The 22,313-nt window shown below is 36.2% G+C and overlaps 2 pseudogenes; one reads left to right on the top strand and one right to left on the bottom strand.

Annotated features, from left to right (window-relative positions):
* The first annotated feature begins 2,511 nt into the window (after nucleotides 1-2,511).
* On the top strand, nucleotides 2,512-4,944 carry LOC120216505 (annotated as a pseudogene).
* A 14,884-nt stretch (nucleotides 4,945-19,828) lies between these two features.
* LOC120216387 lies at nucleotides 19,829-22,084 on the bottom strand (annotated as a pseudogene).
* Nucleotides 22,085-22,313: the final 229 nt, after the last annotated feature.

Raw genomic sequence — 22,313 nt, 5'->3', positions numbered from 1 at the left:
CCACAGCAAATCGAAATCCACCACATGCTTCTAAATACGTCTATATGGTCCTAAATGAGCCTTTAAACATTCAATAACTTAAGTTAAAAGGCCCCAAAATGTGGCCTTTTACAAAGTTATCAACTAGTTAGCTATTCGATATCAACATGAAAGACCACAACATCAAGCTCTTAAAACATGCAATAACAACTCACAAAAATCTTTCGCCAAGTCCTTTGGCTCTCCCAATTCTGGGACATCATGTTGTCAAAGATTTAAAATATTATTCATCTTTTTCATTAAAATTATACAGTTAAAATTGTCATATAACATACTTTAGTTGATAAATATTTTCAACAGTGTTTAAAAAAAGTAGGATAACGGATATAATCTTTAATAGTTTAAGGGTTAAAATTTGTCCAAAAAAAGAGACAATTTGATAAAAATAAGGGTAATGTATACAAATGGTCTCCCAACTAATTGAGGATCTAGAAAATATTTTGAGGGTTATCACACATATATTAATGATAAAAAAATTATACGATCAAATTTCATGGTGGGAACATGTATATTAATGAAGGAAACTTTGAGTTTTAAAGAAAAAAATTTGAATTTTAGGAAATTTCAGGGTGGTCATACTGTCAATGTACATACGCCACTGCTCCCAACTATAAGGTGTTACTTTATTCATGGTTTCTCACTCTACTTTACTCTATCTCCTATTTTGCTCATCGAATTTTCAGTTTTTCTAATTTTCTCACTGAGCTTTACAAATTGAATCATTTTACTCACTCTGCCCGTTAACTTTTTAACTACATTATAATGTGGCACAGGAATCAAAACGACACTGTTTTGAAAAACTCAAATATACTCTAAAACGACATCATTTTGATTAGTAAAATATAAGACAGAGTAAAGTTTATGTAATACCTCAAATATCGGGTCAGTGACTATTTTGAAAAAGGATTTAAAATTTTGGAGGATTAAATTGAATAAATGATAAATTATAAGAAATGATTTAGAAATTGTGTTTAAGACTAATTAGTAAGAATGGAAGAATGGAAGGATAATTTAGTCTTTTAGAATGAATGAATTTAATATTCTTTTAAAAGGGGATATTTAATAAGTTGGTTTGGAGAAATGGGGAAAAGCTAGCAAAGTTCTCTTCTTCTCCTTCTTCTTCCCCGTGACCGTGCTCTCCCCATAGCCAAAGATCATAACCAAGCTCCTGAGTCAAGCAAGAAAAAGGGAAAAGATAAGTCGGAAATCATTAAAGCATACTAGTGAGGCATATCATGTGAGTGCATTTATTTTACTTGTATAAAAGGAGGAAGACTCGCAATGAGTCTACCTCAAATGTTTTTTTTAAATGTATGTTATACAACATTTTGGTATATTTTCATAACGTGTGTGTGTAGAAATGATATTATGAATAAGTTTTAGAGTATGAATTGCTCTAAAATGAATGGATGAATGTTGATTTTGTGCAATGGTTATCGATGTTGCCAAAATAAATGTTTAAATCGGTGCATTTCGGCATGAAAGGTGCCGCTAATGAAAGTTAAATGTATAACGGTGCATTTCGGCATAAAATGTGCCACTAATGAAAATTAAATGCATAACGGTGCATTTCGGCATAAAAAGTGTCACTAATAAAAGTTAAATGCATAACGGTGCATTTCGGCATAAAAGGTGTCACTAATGAAAGTTAAATGCATAACGGTACATTTTCAACATAAAGGGTGCCACTCATGGTATTCATAAAAGGTGAATGACCATTTCAACACTTCGGTGCAATGCATGTACCTTACATTCTCATTTAACATACATTGAGCAAAATAAAGGATAATTGGGAAAAATATACAGAAAAAATAAGTATGTTGGGCATACTAAGAATAGTTTCGATGACTATATGAAAGAAACTTGGTTTAACTGAGATTGTTAACTGATTCTTATGAAGTATACGATTTAGTTCGTATTTCAATAGCCATGATATGCTTATGTATGAATTGCAGTTTATTTACATTATATTACCTCACTAAGTAAATACTTAACGTGTGTTAATTTCACGCGTAGGTAAGAGCAAAGACTAGTCGATTAAGGAGTACATCAGCAACTATCATCAATCCAAGGTTGACTCATCAGTAACAGTAGGACAATCATGTCTATTTTGAAAATTTGTTGGCATATATTAATGCTATGAAATGTATTAAAGTGATAAGTTTTGATAATATGTTACAAAGAATGTTTTATTACTATATCAAAATATTTTATTTTATTTTCAAAACAAAATTTTATGAGTTTTACAAATAAAGAAATGTTCTAAAAGTCATGTGACATTTGTGACTTATGTACAAAAACGTATACAAGAAATGGGTGTTACATCTGTGACTCATGGTGTAATTTACCCTTTTTCCTAATGACTCATGGTGTAATTTATCCTTTTGCCTTCACTTCTCTATTTTACTTTAACTGATCATATTCCTGATTGATTCGCACCACCTTTACTCTGTTTTAAAGTGTCCTAACATGATGACCTCCAGAGTTACAATACAAACATCTCATTTCTCTCCAATGAAAAAGCTTATGTTCCAACAATTTATCTTTCTTCTTGTACTACCTTCCTCATCAGCTTACACGCCTTCTTCTGAGTACTTCATCAACAGTGGGTCAAATTCCAACGTCAACGACAACAATGGTCACAACTTTGTCGGCGACCGGCGTTCTGGCGTTTCCTTCTTCGTAGGACAAGGCAGCAGCACTGTCCAAGATAGGAGTCCCTCGGCCGGCATGTCTCCATTCTACTGGTCCGCAAGAACCTATCGACAACCTTCATTTTACGAGTTTACGATGAAAGAAAGCGGCGCATACTTTGCACGTCACTATTTCTTTGTTCCTTCATCTTCTACCAATCTAGCCAGCGATATATTCAGTGTTGTAGATTCAGAGTTTAGTCTATTGTCAAATTTCAATTTCAAAAACAATCCTGGTTTACTTGTCATCAGGGAATTTTTGGTCAATGTTAGAGCAGGAAGATTTAGAATTCACTTTGTACCTACTGAAGGATCAAATCTAGCTTTTATAAATGCCATTGAAGTCTTTCTTGCCCTGAAAAGTTCATAAACGATAATGTTCCGCTCATTACTCCGGCGGCCGGACGTGGAAATTCTTTCGACCGTTCGCAATCTCATGTTCTACATACCCTTTATAGGATCAATGTTGGAGGGTCTATCCTCACACCAGAGAATGATACATTGTGGAGGAACTGGATACCAGATGATGGTTTCTTATTTAATCCAAGAGCTGCTAGTTCATTTTTTGGTGGTGAGCCTGAATACCAATTAGGAAATGTCACTGAATATATTGCCCCAAGTCCTATTTATAGGACTGCACAGGAAATGAATGTAGAAGAGAGCAGGCAATTGAATCTGTCCAATATAACTTAGAGCTTTAATGTGAGTAAGAGTTCTAGACACTTTGTTCGCTTGCATTTTTGTGAAATAATTGCTGATTCTTTTGATTCGATTGTCTTTATTCTCTCTATCTACAACAAGTTTGTCCAGTCCGTATGAGCAAACGATTCAGTTGGCAACTCCGTTTTACTTCGATTTTGTGGTTGATTCTGATGAATCTGGAACCATGAACATAAGCATGGGCCATGGGTCCGATTCTCAGGAAAAAATAGGACTTGGGGCAATATATTCAGTGAAGATTATTTTGCCTGCAGAGAAGATTGCAAGTAAAAGGAGTAATCTCTTTGCTATTGTTGGTTCAGTTGTTGGGGGTGCATTTGTTATTATTTTGATAGTGGCAGTACTTGTGGTTTTGTAGAGCAGGAAAGCAAAGCCTGCACAATCTTCAGCCAACATGTCCCCTTCCAACTTGAATCTTGCTCTTAGAATACCTTATTATGAAATTGAGCAATCGACCAAGAGCTTGATTCCAGTTTGTTGATTGGAGAAGGTGGATTTGGAAAAGTCTATGAATGATTGTTTCATGGTAAGAAAGTTCTCGTCGAAAGGAGTGAACCAGGACATGGCCAAGGCCTTTTAGAATTTCAGACAGAGATTGTTGTCTTTTCCCGAATTTGCCATCGTCACCTTGTTTCATTAATAGGATAATGCGATGAAGGATTGGAAATGATATTGGTGTATGAGTTCATGGGAGGGGTACCCTTAGAGATAATCTCTAGTACTCAACTCCCTCTCTCGACAAATCGTACAGTGCTCGGCTTGAAATTTGCATTGGTGCAGCCAAAGGACTTAATTACCTACACCGGTTCAGCTGGAGGAATCATTCACCGTGATGTTAAGTTCACAAACATCCTACTTGATGAACAGTTAGCAGCGAAAGTTGCTGATTTCGGTATCTCCAAATTAGTCCTTCCTGATGTTGAACACAGTGCTAACATCAAAGGTAATTTCGGGTATCTCGACCCCGAATACTTCCAATCACTGCAATTGACGGATAAATCCGATGTCTACTCTTTTGGAGTGGTGCTTCTCGAAGTACTCTGTGCCAGGCTGACCATTATCCCCTCGAATAGGAGGGAAGAAGTGAACTTAGCTGAATGGGGAATGCTTTGGCTGAGGAATGGACAACTTAAGAAGATAATTGATCCAATGCTAGTGGATACAATTAACCCCAGCTCATTAGGGAAGTTTGCTGAGACAGCCGAAAAGTGTTTAAGGCCATCTGATAGAGAAAGGCCGATTATGCGGGACGTGTTGTGCGATTTAGAGTACGCATTGCATCTTCAGTTAAGTCCAATGAACGGTGGACCGTATGAAGATAGTACAACTAATGCTTCATTAGAATTCAGGACGCCATTTCTTCGTTTGTTACCTTTGAATGACGAAGAAGATGCAACTGTAGTGTTTGACGACAGTTCAGGTGTAACTGCTAGCCAAGTTTTCTCAACATTGAGGGTTGGTGAGGCCAGATGATCTCCACTGGTGTAGTTAACAAATTACATTTTGTAAAAAAAAAATCCCTGTTTTATACGCTTTTGTTGACTCAAATCCAGGATGATTATGCATTGTAAACTTAATCTAAGTTTTGGAACATTTTATCTCTTTTGTGGGCAAATCCCAGTGTTTAAAACATTATTCCATATCAATCTGGAAATATGCTCAAAATCTTAAATAACTAAAATCTAAAACTTAATAAAGATGCTAATAGATTTACAATTTCAAATTTAAATAACTAAGTGTAAAAAAAAACTAGAACGAAAGGCTGAGAATTTAACAAAATTAAATAACTAAAATAACATTAATTTTTTTTATTACAAAGAGCGATAACGGTTTTAAACCAGGTTCATATCCCGACTCTCCTCAAGCCAGGTCGTTTGCAATGCCGCCGGAGGTTCTTGGGACAATTGCATCCCCACGGTAGCGTTCCACGCCATACCAGCAAGGCCATCGGCCACTGAGTTACGTTCTCTCGGTACGAACTTAACCTGTACCCTCCACCCTCGATTAATTAACCGTTGGATATGCGCTGCCATAGCTGAGCACCTTTCGAAACCTGTCTCGCCTCTTATAACGCCTATGGTCTCCTCGCTGTCCAATCTGAAATGGGATATAAAACAAACAAACTTATGTTATTGCATTGAGATGATATGATTCAAGCAAACATTTCATAAGGTGTAAGGTTCTAGAAAATTCCTTTAACCATTATCTTTTGACCAATTCCTGCAAGTCGGTAACTTCAAAGTAATGTTCTTCATTTTGTTTCAGAATTTCACATTGTGTGTGTCAGAAACAAACCCCAAAAAAAAACGGGTTGCTTTTCATGTAACGGTCAACCTCCGATACATCTATATATAGCAAATGAAAATAAGGGAAATTAAACGAGGATCGAAATGCGTATATCAAAATTAAAAGTGAGTAGTAAACAGATATTCTACAGTAAAAGAACATGAAAAAGTAAACGGAAAGAAGAAATGGTACCTTAATGCAGCCTGTGAATTCTGGGGTGTTTTTGCTTTGGTCTCTTAATTTTTGATGATGTTGAAAGTATTGTTAAAAATTAAGTTCAAAGTTTGACAACTAATTTTGAAAAAATAATTTTCAAAGTTTGGTAAATGTTTTTTTGAAAATGATTTTCAAAGTTTGGTAAATGTTTTTTTTGAAAAATAGTTTTTCAAAGTTTGATAGATGTTTATTGAAAAATAATAATGGGATAATCACAATTAATCCCTAGACTTTAAGATATTTACAAGATTAAGTCCTTAAACTTCAACTATAAATATCCTAGCTCATTTAGCTTCAAAACCATCCCAAAATCATTTTCTTTCTCCTAATACTAGAAAGCTTTCTTGTGAGTAGTGAGTGTTTTGTAAACACCTGTAAATTTTCTCTCTTAGTAAAATATCTACAGCAGTCCGGAGACGTAAGCAAAATTGGATGAACTCCGTTATCAATTTCGGGTATTATTTTTCCGCTTTTATTTCGCATTCTCACTAATCTGGTTATAGGAAAATTACTTGTTCTCGGTTTATTTCCCAACAACTAGTAATCAGAGCTTTTGGTTGTGAATTTTTTCAATTTTTGCGAGGTTACTATTCATGTAAATAGTGAATTTTGTGAATATTGTAATTTTATCGGCGATACGAATTTGTCGACGGAGGTGTTCTAATACACAACGGTTCGCAAAATTTGTCAGAACGATCCAAAGAAGCCAGATTCGAGTGGGAGCGATGGTTGCAGACGAAGGGAATGTGAAAATTGAAAAGTTCGATGGTGCGAACTTTGGCTTTTGGAAGATGTAGACTGAAGATTTTCTGTATCAGAAAAATATATATCAACCTCTCTCAGGAAAGCAACCAGATGGCATGAAGAATGAAGACTGGTCTCTTCTCGACAGACAAGCCCTCGGAGTTATCCGACTGACGTTATCCCGCAATGTTGCTTTCAACATAGCAAAGAAAAAGACCACGACGGGTCTTATGGCGGCTCTCTCCAATATGTATGAGAAGCCATCGGCCTCAAACAAAGTTCATTTGATGAAGCGATTGTTCAATTTGCGGATGGCGGAAGGGGCATCGGTGGCTCAACACCTAAATGAACTCAACACAATCACAACCCAGTTGAGTTCCGTCGAAATTGAATTCGATGATGAAGTTCGAGCTTTAATTCTCTTATCATCTCTACCAGATAGTTGGAATGCTACTGTTACAGCAGTTAGTAGCTCGTCGGGAAATAGTAAATTGAAATTCGACGATGTTCGGGATCTGGTACTAAGCGAAGAAATTTGACGAAGAGAATCGGGTGAAGCATCAACCTCCTCAGCCTTGCACAAGGAGTTCAGAGGGAGAACTTCAGAAAGAAATTCAAATCGTGGCAGATCCAAATCCAGAAGGGGAAAATCAAGAACATGAAAGAAAAATTTTACCTGTTATAACTGCGGCAAGAAGGGTCACTTTAAAAAAGATTGTCGAGCACCGAAGAAAAATATCGGCGCACAGGAATCTGCCAACGTGATAGAGGATACAAGTGATGCCATGATTCTAAGCGTCAACAGTCTGATTGAATCATGGATCTTGGATTCATGAGCATCTTTCCACTCCATCCCATGCCGAGAAATCATGGAGAACTATGTCAGTGGTGATTTTGGGAAGGTTCATATAGCTGATGATGAAACCTTGAAGATCGTCGGAAAAGGAGACATCCGATTAAAGTTGTCAAACCAGACCACCTGGATGCTAAAAGGAGTAAGACATATTCCTGGCCTCAAAAGAAATTTGATTTTTGTAGGACAGCTTGATGGAGAAGGATATAATACAACTTTTTCAAGCTGTGAATGAAAGATTACCAAAGGAGCACTCGTCATTGCTCGTGGTAAGAAGACTGATACTCTCTATGTAACTTCAAATTTAGAGAATATCATTGCAGTAGCAGATGCTGATGGAAAATCAAACATATGGAACCAAAGGCTTGGCCATATGAGCGAGAAAGGGATGAATACACTTTTGTCAAAAGGGAAGATATCAGATCTAAAGAGTGTAGATGTCGGACTATACGAGGATTGCGTCTTTGGCAAACAAAAGAAAGTCAGTTTTGCAAAGATTGGCAAGACACTCAAGGCAGAAAAGTTAGAGTTGGTTCATACTGACGTATGGGGACCATCTCCACTTCCATCTCTTGCAGGCTCATTATATTATGTCACCTTCATCGATGATTCTACAAGGAAGATGTGAGTTTATTTTCTGAAGAAGAAATCAGAAGTCTTTGATACCTTCAGAAAATGGAAGGTCATGGTGGAAAATAAGACTGATTTGAAAGTCAAGCGGTTGAGATCTGACAATGGAAGAGAGTACAAAAATAGAAGATTCAGAGATTTCTGCGCAAACAATGGGATCAACATGGAGATAACAGTTCTCATGACACTGCAACAGAATGGCGTAGCATAGTGCATGAACAGAACTCTGAATGAACATGCCAGAAACATGAGGATACATGTCGGATTACCCAAGTTTCTATGGGCTGAAGCTATCAACCTACAGCTTACCTAATCAACGTAGGCCCTCAGTTCCCTTGAATGGTGGAATACCGGAGGAATTTTGGAGCAAGAAATAAATAAACCTTTCACACTTAAGAGTGTTTGGTTGTATTTCTTATGTACACATAGACTCTGCTGAAAGAAGTAAACTTGATGCTAAGTCCAACAAATGTGCCTTTGTTGGTTATGGTGGTGATAAGTTCGATTACCGATTTTGGGACTACGAAAATCGGAAGATCATCAGAAGCAGAGATGTCATTTTCAATGAGAATGTGATGTACAAAGACATGTCAACCATAAAATCAAGTAGCTCAATATTGAAGCTGAAATAAAGAATTTGCTGAGTTCGAGAGATTTTCTGAAATGATGTTCAGATCAGTCCTGAAGCAGTTCAAGAAGAACCAGGCACACCAGAACTAAGACGCTCCAAATTCCTAAACACCCAGCGTTATTCGCCTTCTTTGCACTACTTGTTACAGACTGACATGGTGAACCAGAGTGCTATGATGAAGCATGCAGGTGGAGGATTCAATCAAGTGGGAGTCTTCCATGAAAGATGAGAGCACGATGCTACGCTACAAAGCAAGATTGGTTGTCAAAGGCTTTCAGCAAAAATAAGGTATTGACTACAATGAAATTTTCTCTCTAGTCGTAAATGTCTACAATCATACTGGTGTTGAAAATTATAGCTGCAAGAATTTACATCTTGAGCAGTTAGATGTAAAGACAGCTTTCCTTCATGGTGATTGAAGGAGAAATCTATATGAGGCAGCCAAAAGGCTTCATCTTCATTTTTTATTATTGTATGTTGATGGCATGCTCATTGCAGGCTCAGATGCAAGATTATAAACTTGAAGCAAAATTGTCGAAACAGTTTGCTATAAAAGATCTGGTCGCTGCAAAGTAGATTCTTGGGATGAGGATCAGAGAGACACAAAGTCAGGGACTTTGATGTTATCACAGGCTGAGTACATCAACAAAGTACTCTCCAGATTCAACATCAAGATGCTAAACTATAGTACACCTTTAGTGTTCATTTAGACTCTCTAAAGAACATCACCAAAGACGGAGGAAAATGTGCACATGGTGAAGGTGTCGTATGTCTAAGCAATTGGAAGTCTGATGTAGTCATGGTTTGTACCAGACCAGATATTGCTCAGCAGTGGAGCTGTTAGCAGGTACATGAATAATCGGACAAAGTACACTGGGAAGCTGTCAAATGGATCCTCATATCTGCGGGTTACTACAAACAAAGCACTTCGTTCGAAGGTGGATACGATACTGACAGGCTATGTAGATGCTGACTTAGCTGAAATGTTGACATTAAAAGGAGCATACAGGGTATGTCTATACTCTAGGAGGTACTGCAGTGAGTTGGGTTTCTCAACTACAGAAGATAGTTGCTCTCCACATTGAAGTAGAATATGTTGTTGTTACGGAAGCCAGCAAGGAGATGGTTTGGCTCCAAAGTTTCTTGGAAGATGTTGAGTTAATCGATCGACGGAATCGGCCAAGAGGGGGTGAATTGGCAATTAAAAATTTCGTGGAAGCTTTTGCAGAAAAATTGAAAGTAATTGCACAGCGATTTACAGTGGTTCGACTTTCTCAAACAAAGTCTACGTCCACTACCTTAGCTATCCACACTAAGGGTTTTCTAACAAATTCACTAATTTGTTCTTTCTTTTGAGGCCAAAGAGATAACCTTACAAAATCCCTCAAGAGTATACCCCAACTCTTGAGAACACTCTTTTTCCCAAAGAGAAGATTACAAATTTGCAAACTTACAAGAAAACTCACAAGGTAAGATGTTTGCACAATTCTAGAACAAGAAAATAACACTCAAGATAATTACAAATGAGCACAAATGGTGTTCTTGAAAGCAAAATGAATATTGAAAGGAAAATTAGCTTGATTTGCACAAACTTGGTGTTTGATGCTTCTCTCTTGTTCTCTATGATTTCTTGTTGATCAGGGCTTCAGAACTGTTTAAATACACCTTGAATCTCTTCTGAACGTTGGGATGATTAGTGAAGATCATATAGCCGTTTTAGTGTGAAAACAATTAATAAAACAGTTTGAGCGTGGGGGAATCGTACCCCCTATGGGGAATCGTTCCCTAAGTGTAAAATTCAAATATTTCGACCGTTGAACAGGGGGGAAATCGGTACCCCCTATGGGGAATCGGTTCCCTCCGAGCATTCTGGAAATCTCAGAGCCAAACCATTCAGGGGGGAATCGTACCCCCATGGGGGAATCGGTTCCCTCTGAGCAATCTGGAATTTTTGGCTTTGAAATGGTTCGAAATACTTCGAAAGATTATTTTGAAAGTGTTTTAAGATTAAAACTTAATTTTACACTTAAGTAAGGATTAAAAATGATTTTTGAAATATTTTGAGTAATGTTTTGATATTCGAATAATTATATCGAATATACTTAGAAAATCATTTTGGAAAATCTTAAAATTCATTTAACTTAATTTGTTATATCAAAATATCAAAATGTTTTCAACAATCTCCCCCTTTTTGATATAACAAAACATTTTATTAATTTTAAGATTTTTGAAATCAAGTTTTGAAATTACTCCCCCTTACTTTAACACTTCTCCCATTTATCATCATTTTAAAAACACACTTAAAACACACTTCTCCCCCTTTTTGTTAAATCAAAAAGATTCAAATAAACGTGAAAAATATTAAGCCAATTGATTAGGTATATATATGCATAAGCTGCTAAGATCACAATTAAGAGAAACGTTAGCCATTAGTTCCGTAATCAATATTCATAAATAATGTGATATGGCAAAATTGGTCATATTGCTAATAATGATGTAATGATGCAATAATAAATAATCACACCAACATATAAGTTCAAACCATCCATAAATCCAAACAAATTCACAATCCTCAAATTCAAACATCCCAAAAATTCAAAATGTTAAAACAATAAGTTTGGAAAACAAAGTAAAACATTTAATCATATATCCGGATTAGGAGGAGGAAAACGAGCTCGCATAGCGGCCATTTCGTTAGTGAGGTCATTAATACGTGCGTTGGTTGCTTCATTATTTGCACGCATTTCCCGAAGAATTTCTAATTGTTGAGCTATCATTGTGGATAAATGGGACTCTATAGAAATAAAGCGCGAATTCATGGTCGCATATCGGTAATCAAATGTCTCCATAAAAGATTGAAAATATGGAGGCATTTGAGTCGATTGTTGTGCTTGCTCTTCGGGCTGCTCCTCGGCCTGCTCAGGTTCAGCTTCAGCTTCATCGATGTCTCGCATTAGTTGCTCAAGCTCGAGATCTTCGTCAGCTTCGGGTGGAGCTTGTGAAGAACTAGCTCCCGGAGTAGTTGCAGAAGTTCGAACCCATTCCCCGGTTTCCTTATCCTTAATCCATCCCGCTCTCGTTAAGGAAAGAATGTTAATTTGTTTCTTAAGAGGAAAACGGCATCTAGACCGACTCTAAGCCCAGCTTTGGAAAACAGATTACTCAAAATACAACCGTAAACAAGAGATGAACAAAGTTTTTTATTAGGAACAAGATTTACGGTTTCAACAATTTCAACAAAAATAATCTGAGGTAGGTTGATTTTAATATTGTTTCGAAACAATGTAACCACCAAAGATCTAAGGCTCTAAGAGTAGAATAACGACCTCCAGATGGTCGAAACCACCAAGAAATCATTAGATGAAGAAAACGTTCATGAAGGTCTAGGACACTTGCACTATCCCTTCTTTTATAACGAGATCCTAAAACCTGTTTTTCATTTGAAATCCCTTCATTATCTAATCCGAATGTATTGGCTATGTAAGCCGAGTCAATTAATCCCAAAACTCAATTGAGTCCTCAATATTTCAAGGTTCTCTAAATCAATCCTAATGGGCAAAGTTTTTGAAAAACTTTTAAAAAAAATATGGTTTTGAGAAACAATATATGTATAGTTTTCATAACAATAACATAATTTAATCAAAACGCAATGATTTGAAAAACAACAATAATTTTTTTTTTAATTTTGAAAATTTAAAATTTTTGGAAAATTTTTGTGTTTTTGATGAAATTAGTTGTAACATCTAGTTTCTAATCACTAAACAATCAATGCCCGATCACTATTTCAACCTAGAACTAATTAAAACTAATCCTATGTTCAAAATCAATGAAATAGAGAGTTTAGAAAAATTTACCTCGAAAGATGAAGATTGAGGGGATTTAGATGTTGTTTGCACGATTTTAATGATGATTGCAAGTTTAGGAGATGATATTTGAAGTGATTTCCGATTAAAATCAATGATTTGAGGCAAGAATGGAGATTTGAGTGTTTGAGGAGAGAACGGCGGAATAGTTTTTAGGGTTTTGGGGTTTTGGGTGTTCTTGCCCGATTTTAACAGAACCCCAGGGGTATCGATTCCCCTGTGGGGGAATCGGTTCCCCTTCAAAGGGGAATCGGTTCCCCATGGGGATCGATTCCCTCTGCACCAAATGCTAAAATCCGACTTTTAAGCACATAAATGCTAAATTAATCTTCTCTAGGTATAGGCAACTCATATTGAAAAATAATTATGTTCAAACAATTAAATTAATCTTTAAACATTATTTGAACATAAAATTAATTTTCACTAAGAATCATAAACTCCCCCTAACTAATAGCAAGAATGCAATCAAAATTATTATATAAGCATTTTTCAGTATTTATTAAAAGTGCTAAATTATTTTAAACACTAAGTGAAGATAGGTTAGTTAAACCTAATTCTCTTCTAAGTGTCCAAACCTTTCCTTGTCTAAGGGTTTTGTAAGATATACGCTAATTGATGCAAAGTATCAACATATTCTAGAACTACATCTTCCTTAGTGACATGGTCTCTAATGAAGTGATGTCTTATTTCAATGTGCTTAGTTCTAGAGTGTTGGATGGGATTTTTAGTGAGACAAATAGCACTAGTATTGTCACACTTGATAGGAATGGTACCTACTTCAATTCCATAATCAAAAAGTTGTTGTTTCATCCATAAAACTTGTGCACAACAACTACCGACTGAAATGTATTCCGCTTCAGTGGTAGATAATGCAACACAATTTTGTTTCTTTGAAAACCAAGAAATCAGCATATTTCCAAGGAATTGGCAAGTACCGGAAGTGCTTTTCCTATCTAATTTGCATCCTCCATAATCCGCATCAGAAAAGGCATGCAAGCTAAAGCTAGAGTCTCTAGGATACCAAAGTCCTAACTAGGAGTGTCCTTAAGGTATCTAAAGATTCTCTTAACAGCTAGTAAATGTGATTCTTTAGGACATGATTGAAACCTAGCACACAAGCAAACACTAAACATAATATCCGGTCTACTTGCGGTTAGATAAAGCAAAGAGCTAATCATTGACCTATATAATTTAACATCTACACATTTACCTCCTTCATCTAAGTCAAGCTTTGTTGAAGAGCTCATTGGAGTGTTATGAGGTTTCCCATTTTCCAGTCCAAACTTCTTGAGCATATCTTTGATGTACTTAGCTTGATTAATGAAGATGCCATCTTTTCTTTGCTTGATTTGGAGTCCCAAGAAAAATGAGAGCTCCCCCATCATGCTCATCTCAAACTCACTTTGCATTAGCTTAGAAAATTCTTGGCAAAGAACATCATTAGTAGAACCAAATATTATATCATCAACAAATTTGAACTACTAATAAATCTTTACCTTTTCTCTTTAAAAACAATGTAGCGTCAACCTTTCCTTTTAAAAAACCTTTTTCAATTAAAAAATTTGACAATCTTTCATACCAAGCTCTAGGAGCTTGTTTTAAACCATAAAGAGCTTTTATCAATTTTAAAACATGATCCGGAAAATTTGAATCTTCAAAACCTGGAGGTTGTTCCACGTACACTTCTTCTTTTATAAAACCATTTAAAAATGCACTTTTAACATTCATTTGATATAATTTAAATTCATTGAAACATGCAAATGCTAATAACATTCTAATGCTTCCATCCTAGCTACGGGAGCGTATTTTCATCATAGTCTATGCCCTCTTCTGAGTATAGCCTTGAGCACAAGTCTATCCTTGTTCCTCATATTACCACTTTCATCAAGTTTATTTCTAAAAACCCATCTAGTACCTACAGATTTATTACTAGGCCTTTCAACTAATGTCCATACTTTACTTCTCTCAAATTGATTTAATTCTTCTTGCATAGCCTAATCCAAGTTCATCTTTTAATGCTTCTTTGATGTTGTTAGGCTCTATGCATGAAATAAATGAAACATAATTACAGATATTTCTAAGAGAAGATCGAGTAGTTACCCCTTTTGATGGATCACCTATAATTTCACCATCCTTGACATAGTTGTACTCTCTTGGAAAAGATACTTCCCTTTCTTCACGGTTGGATTCTCGAGGGGATCATGAGTTTCCTCATCTTTTGTTTCTTCCTTTGATGATGATTCTCCAACGTCATGTCTAACGTCATTTGCTTGTACAATACCTGCATCATCATTAACAGAAGAATCCTTCCTCGGAAGGGGATTATCATAAAAAACAACATGTATAGACTCTTCTACAACTAAAGTTCTTTTATTAAATACACGATAAGCTTTAGAATTTAAGGAATAACCCAGAAAATTCCTTCATCACTTTTAGCATCAAATTTGCCAAGGTTTTCTTTACCGTTGTTTAAAACAAAACATTTACATCCAAAAGGATGAAAATAGCTAATGTTAGGCTTTTTATTTTTGAGAATTTCATATGGAGTTTTCTTTAAAATTGGCCTAATCATTACTCGATTTACAACATAACAAGCGGTATTTGTGGCTTCCGCCCAAAAATATTTTGGCAAATTATTTTCACAAAACATGGTTCTAGCCATTTCTTCTAAAGTTCGATTTTTCCTCTCAACAACTCCATTTTGTTGAGGGGTTCTAGGTGCTGAAAAATTATGGCTAATACCATTAGAATTACAAAACTCAATAAATCCCGATTTTCAAATTCAGTTCCATGATCACTTCTAACACTAGTGATAGAGTAACCTTTTTCATTTTGGATTATTTTTGAAAATGTGATGAAATTTTCTAATGCTTCATCTTTAGTACTTAAGAATAGAACCCAAGTGTATCTAGAGTAGTCATCTACCAAGACAAATGCATATTGTTTTCCTCCCAAGCTAGTAGTTCTAGTTGGCCCAAAAAGATCTAAATGGATCAATTGTAATACTCTACTAGTTGATACATCATTAATAGATTTAAAAGAAACTCGCTTTTGTTTTCCTTTAGCACATGCATCACATATTTTATCATTATCAAATTTAAGCTTAGGCAACCCTCTTACTAAGTCTCCTTGAATTAACCGTTGCAAAACACTCATACTAGCATGACCTAGTCTCCTATGCCATAACCAACTATCATGCTCATCCTTAGTAACTAGGCATAAATTAGTCATATCAATAGAATCTAAATGCACCATGTAAATGTTTCCTATTCTATGACCAACAAGCATAATCCGATTAGATGCAATGTCAATGACTTTACAACCATTAATTTCAAATAAGACATTGAATCCTTTATCGCATAATTGACTAATACTCAATAGATTATGCTTTAATCCATTCACATATAAAACATTCTTAATTTGTATGGAAGAGGTATTACCTATTGTACCAATACCTTCAATGTGACCTTTTAAATTGTCTCCAAAAGTCACTTCTCCTCCATTTTTGGCGTTAAGCCAATGAACCGGCTTTTTTCTCCGGTCATATGTCTTGAGCATCCACTATCAAGGTACCATGAATTTGAATTTGTTTCCCGTGCCTTGTAGCAATGATCCTTTCCCTACAAACATAGATTAATTTTTGATTTTTGGTACCCAAATTCTTTTGGGTCCATATTCATTAGTTTCCAAAATCCTAGTCCCCTTAGGTATTCATTTGTGTAGGATATTTTTATCTTTAGTAGTAATGAGTTCTTTAGGAACCCACATACTTCTAATGATTTTTCCATTAGAGGTTATTTGGGGACCTCTATGATTATTGTAGTTTCTAAAACTTTTTCTAACAAAGTTGGATTTTGAATTTCCACCTTTTTCAAAATGTTTTGTTCCAACTTTATCAAAAGAAGTTTTAAGATCATCAATTTTCTTTTGATGATCATCATTGATCTTTGAAAGTAAATTTTGCAAATCTAAAATTTTCTTTTCAAACTCTTCTAGTTTGATTTGCAAATCTTTGGTTTTACTTTCAAGATCGTTGTTGGTTTTGGATATGAGTTTGTTTTCAATTTTCAATTTTGAAACATCATTTTTATATTTTAAAAACAATTTCTCATAATCCGAAGCCAACCCATTGTACTCCTCAAATAACTCATCATAAGATAAATCATCAAAATCGGATGAGTTAGAGGTTACCTTAGAATATTCCCCGAATGCCATCAAGCACAAGTTTGCTACTTCTTGTTCCTCTTCATCGGAACTTTCTTCATCGCTCCATGTAGCCACATGAGCCTTGTGCTTATTCTTTGATTGACCCTTTTTCTTCAATTGTGGGCAATCATATTTGACATGCCCCAGCTTTTTGCATTCATAGCAAATGATTGGGTCCTTTTCTTTTGGTTCATTTTTTAGGCCTTCGTTTCGTTTGAATTTTCTTTCTTGGTAAGGTCTCATCATTTTTCTGAACCGTTTGGCAAACAATGCCATTTCCTCGTCGTCATCATCATTATTAGAATCACTCTCATCTTTTATGGATTTGAGAGCAACTCCAATATTTTTCTTCTTCTCCTTTTCCTTTGGTGTCTCTTCAACTTTATCAAGGTCCACCTCATCTTCAAGCATCATCTCATGAGTGAGGAGTGAACCGATAAGTTCTTCAAGAGTTAAGGACGATAGGTCCTTAGACTCGATGATTGCCGTCTTCTTTGATTGCCATGATTTTGGGATGGAGTAGACTAACTTCCTCACAAGCTTTTCATTTGAGATGATCTCTCCATATGATTTGAGACCATTGACAATCGTTGAAAATCTATCCGTCATAGCTTTGATGTCTTCATTTGGTTTCATCCTGAAATTTTCATAGCTATGCGTTAGAATACTAATTTTTGATTTCTTTACCTCATATGTACCTTCATGTGTGACTTGAAGCTTGTCCCATATTTCTTTGGAGGTTGTACACGATGAAACTCTTCCGTATTCATCTGGTCCAAGAGCACAAAATAATATGGATGGCTTTGGAGTTGAGCTGGAACATTCTTGTCTCTCCTTCACTCCACAACCTTGGATGAGTGAGAGGTTTGATGTATCCTTCTTCTACAGCATTCTATGCTCCCATGTCACTTGCTTGAATGAAGTACATCATTCTATTCTTCCAATAGGCATAGTTAGCTCCATTGAAGAAATGAGGCTTGTTGACGGGCATCGAATCGAGACCGGAGTCGAAGTTTGAAGCGGAGGCCATTGATGACTTTAATAATCGATATAACTCTTCCCGAATCAACTTAAGAGGCGATTAAACCTTCAAATGAGTTAGGCTCTGATACCAATTGTTGAGTTAATCGATCGACGGAATCGGCCAAGAGGGGGTGAATTGGCAATTAAAAATTTCGTATTTTCAAAGTTTGGTAAAGTTTTTTGAAAATGGTTTTCAAAGTTTGGTAAATGCTTCTTTGAAAAATAGTTTTTCAAAGTTTAATAGATGTTTGTTGAAAAATGATAATGGGATAATCACAATTAATCCCTAGACTTTAGGGTATTTACAAGATTCTTAAGCTTCAACTATAAATACCCTAGCTCATTTAGCTTCAAAACCATACCAATCATTTTCTTTCTCCCAATGCTAAGAGTTTTCTGTGAGTGGTGAGTGTTTGTAAACACCTGTAAATTTTCCTCTTAGTAAAAAATCTGCAGCAGTCCGGAGACGTAAGTAAATTGGCTGAACTTTGTATCAATTTCGGATATTATTTTTCCTCTTTTATTTCGCATTCTCACTAATCTGGTTATAGGGAAATTACTCGTTCTCGGTTATTTCCCAACAGATAAGAAGAAAATAAATTAATAATACCCCAGTTTGACTATTCTGATGCTGGGTTCGGGCGTTTTTCTTCACTTCATCGTTTTTTGTTTTCAATTTTTTTTGATGTGATTAATAAATGTCGACACATTTCTTTTTTCTGTTAAAAATATTTTTAGAAAAATTTGCATGCACACACTGTAATAAACTGTCGTGTAGATGGCTAAACTTCCATTGCAGCAACTTATAAGTTGCGAAGGTATGGAGGCTTCACACTATGTTCAGCAAGCAAACTTAAACAAGAAAACAATTTATATTGAAAGAGTTTGAATGATCTAAAGGAAGACGTACAATTGCAGTGGTATTAGAAATGTAGGTTGATGAACGGACCAGAAATCTTCCAAAACATTTCCGTAAGATGTTTTAAAATTCTAATTAACCTGCAGGTCTGCATTAACAGTTCATCAATTATTGCCATCAAATGCTCCGTTGGCATTTGTTTAACCTGTGAACCATTAATATCAACTTAAGAGTTAAATATAGTATATAAAAAATCACTTAGCAACACACAATCAACAAAAGCATCAATCTATGTGTCTTTCTATAAAATAAATAGATTGGAGTTCTAGTCCTGTAATAGGTTAAAATCGAAGTAGGCAGTACTGAATCGGTGGACACACTAGGACTAGAACTAGTACATACTTATAAATAATTTCCAATAAACTTGAAAAATACATTCACCGTTTAAAAACTCTAAAATAAAGGATAATTTACATTCTCTTCAACCTTATTCATGCACCAGTCAGTGCTCACGGAATGGACCTACCAACAAAAATCACCATCTTCAGCGGTGCGGAATAGAGTCCTATTAGAGAAGCAATCACAATAAGAAAATAATAAAGCCAGACCCACAATTTCATGGCATCACAGTAAAGCTTTTGTATTGAAATTGGAGATATTTCCGAACTTTGCTTAAGAATGTGGTATGAATTCCATTGAAATACAATTTTAACGCTGAATACCAAAAGAGTCTCATTAAAAGCTTAAGTTATGAGACGCAAGCTACGGTTTCAACGGTGAGGGTTACGAGCCCCGTGCCATGATGGCAACTACGGTGGCACGGGCAGAGGCGAAGTAATTGAACAGCAAAGAGGGAGAATTTGTTTTGTATCGAACCAGAAATAGGTTTGCACTCTGCGTCAAACTGAATGAAAAAAAAAATGTATAAAACCCTAAGAACGCCGCCGTTACGTCTTGGGTTAATATACTACCGTGCACCTCAGTTTAGCTTTATGATTTTTAGTGATATTTATACCTTTTTCAATTGGTACTTGAACCTAGTTTCAGTTTTCAAATTGGTACTTGCTACATTTTTAGCCTTAAGAAAGCCATATGCTTTTTAATGGAGAAATTCATCAATGAAAGCAGAGCTTGACTGTTCCTAAATCAATTGGCTGATATCATCGCTTGACAAGGGTAAGATCCATCACTCAGTTCCTTGTCTGCTTTGAGGGTAACAAGCAGATGAAGTAAACCTCCAGAAACAAGGTAGATTATAAACGCAACATATCCGCCGGTGAACGCAAAAAACTACACTTGTGAATATTACACCAGTGACTTGGGAGGAGAAGAAGTCGAGTAGAAGATACCCGTTGATCAACATCACCAGAATGGCCACGAGCCATGCAACTGTCTGCAAAGGAGAGAGTGAGAGACGGGAAACGTTTAAGAGCATAAACAGAAACGGTGGCATGGTAACATAGACACATGGATTCTTTTGGACAACAAAACAAGTACATTAGCAGTAGCATACCTTGAGCACAGAACCAATTTTGAAGGTGCCCATGACTTGCTCCTTGGATACCAAACAAAGAAGTGGGATAAGGGCAAAGGGGATTTGAATAGATTGAAGCACATTAAGCCATTCATTTAATGCATCTAGCGCTGATTCAGAAGTATCGAAAATAAGAGCAACTATCATAGTAGGAATAATTGCAAAACTCCTAGTGATCAATGCTCTTAGCCATTTTTTCAACCTCAAGTTCAAGAAACCTCCATGATGAACTGCCCTGCATAAGTGCCGGTAATAGTGCTACTTTGCCCGGCTGCTAACAACCCGATTGCCAGATATATAAAATCGGGAATACCCCACCTCCAAATTTTTCTTGAAGAAACTGCCCAGCATTCACAAGACCAATGCCACTGGCTATTTCTGTGCCATAAAATGCCTTGGCAAAGACGGCTGTGACAAGAAGATTGATTATAAAGGATATCAAAAGTGCTCCGGCAGACTCTATTGAGTAATAATTGAGAGCTTCTTGCATTCGGCTTTTCTTGCTGTGATCGATTTCACGTGATAGCACGAGAGCAGAGTGCAAGAATACATTGTGAGGCATAATAATGCAGCCCACAACTCCCACAGCTTGTTTGATGGATTGGAGCTAAGTTTTGGAATCAAAACACCTGAAAAACCAAACCATTTGATCATAACTGATAAGTCAACTACACAATATTGTACGAAAGAAATTGCTACAGCCAACAATGGAACCGAGTGCCTCACCAAGTAGAATTTCGGTGCCACTGGGTTTTGTTTGACCAAACATCCAAGCAAATGAGATTGCCATTGTAGCAATAAGGACAGCAAAAAATGCTTCCAGCTTTCTCACTCCATAGTTTTCAAGAAACAAGAAGATAAAACTGAAACAAGGTAGAGAAAGAAAAGTGATCATACTGCAACAAGTTGCTATGATGTTACAGCCCGATACTTCGCAAAGGTACGAGAATAAATTAACTTAATCAGGGTTTGACAAAATTATAACATTAAAAAGTCCACTTTATCATTTGCTCAGAAAATTGGTTTTATATTACTAAAATAGCTCAAAAATCTTCAAAATTCAGAGATCATATGTAATAAAAAAATTTACTGGAGAAAAAGTTACTAGTGAAAGATTGAAATAAGAAAATAATTCATCAAAAATCATAAGAATACTGACCAATCAAAAGCTGTAATAACAACACCAGCCCACAAAGGCAAAGCACCATTACTCAAAATCTTAATAGCAATAGCACTTCCAATAACTTCCTGTATATCAGCCCCAATCAAAGCCAACTCCGCCATTACCCACAAAATCATCCTGGCCCAAGTCGGATACTTCTCTACATAGCTCAGCCAAGTGTCTCCTCGTCGCCACACCAAGCCTAGCCGACAACAGCTGAACCAACAACCCAATAGCCGTGGCCCACATCAACAGCCACAGCAAAGAGTAGCCCGCTATAGCTCCGGCTTGAAGATCCCCTTCTAAATTACCAGGATCCAAAAACGCTATCGACATTAAAAAACCGGGTCCGGTGAAAAGCCAAAGCTTTTTCCAGGAAAAAGGCGGGACACCCAGTGACCCTTCATCCCCCGTTTCATTGATTCCGACGATGTGGATTTTTTCACCCGACTCGTACGCCGCATCCTGGTCCGAATCCCGGTCGGATAACAGCGGAAGCCGGTTGTCTTCTGATGGCATATTCCGATGTGCAGGCTTCCGGGGAGGATTGCTTTAGCTACCCAAGAAAAGGAAAGCTTCCTTGGATTGAAATAAAAATGAAAACCACGGGGGTCTTCCCACTCTTTTCGCTCAATGTAAACCTTGGATGTCTTCTTGTTTTCCGGCCTAAATTTCCATCGTACTTTAATTAGTAATTTATAAGTTAAATTTCAATCTCTGACGATGCAATGGCATGTGGGATATAATTGTATTTTATGCTTTATTCATAAATTATTAAATAAACTAAAAAATAATAGCCACCATATCAACCTTTGAATTGGTATTATAAGTATAAATAAACAAATCAATATCAA

This window comes from Hibiscus syriacus, unplaced genomic scaffold (genome assembly GCF_006381635.1).
Source record: "Hibiscus syriacus cultivar Baekdansim isolate YM2019G1 unplaced genomic scaffold, ASM638163v2 tig00110160_pilon, whole genome shotgun sequence".
In the NCBI taxonomy this organism is placed as follows: domain Eukaryota; kingdom Viridiplantae; phylum Streptophyta; class Magnoliopsida; order Malvales; family Malvaceae; genus Hibiscus; species Hibiscus syriacus.
Note: the sequence above shows the minus strand (reverse complement) of the source record. Positions and strands in the feature narration are given on the sequence as shown.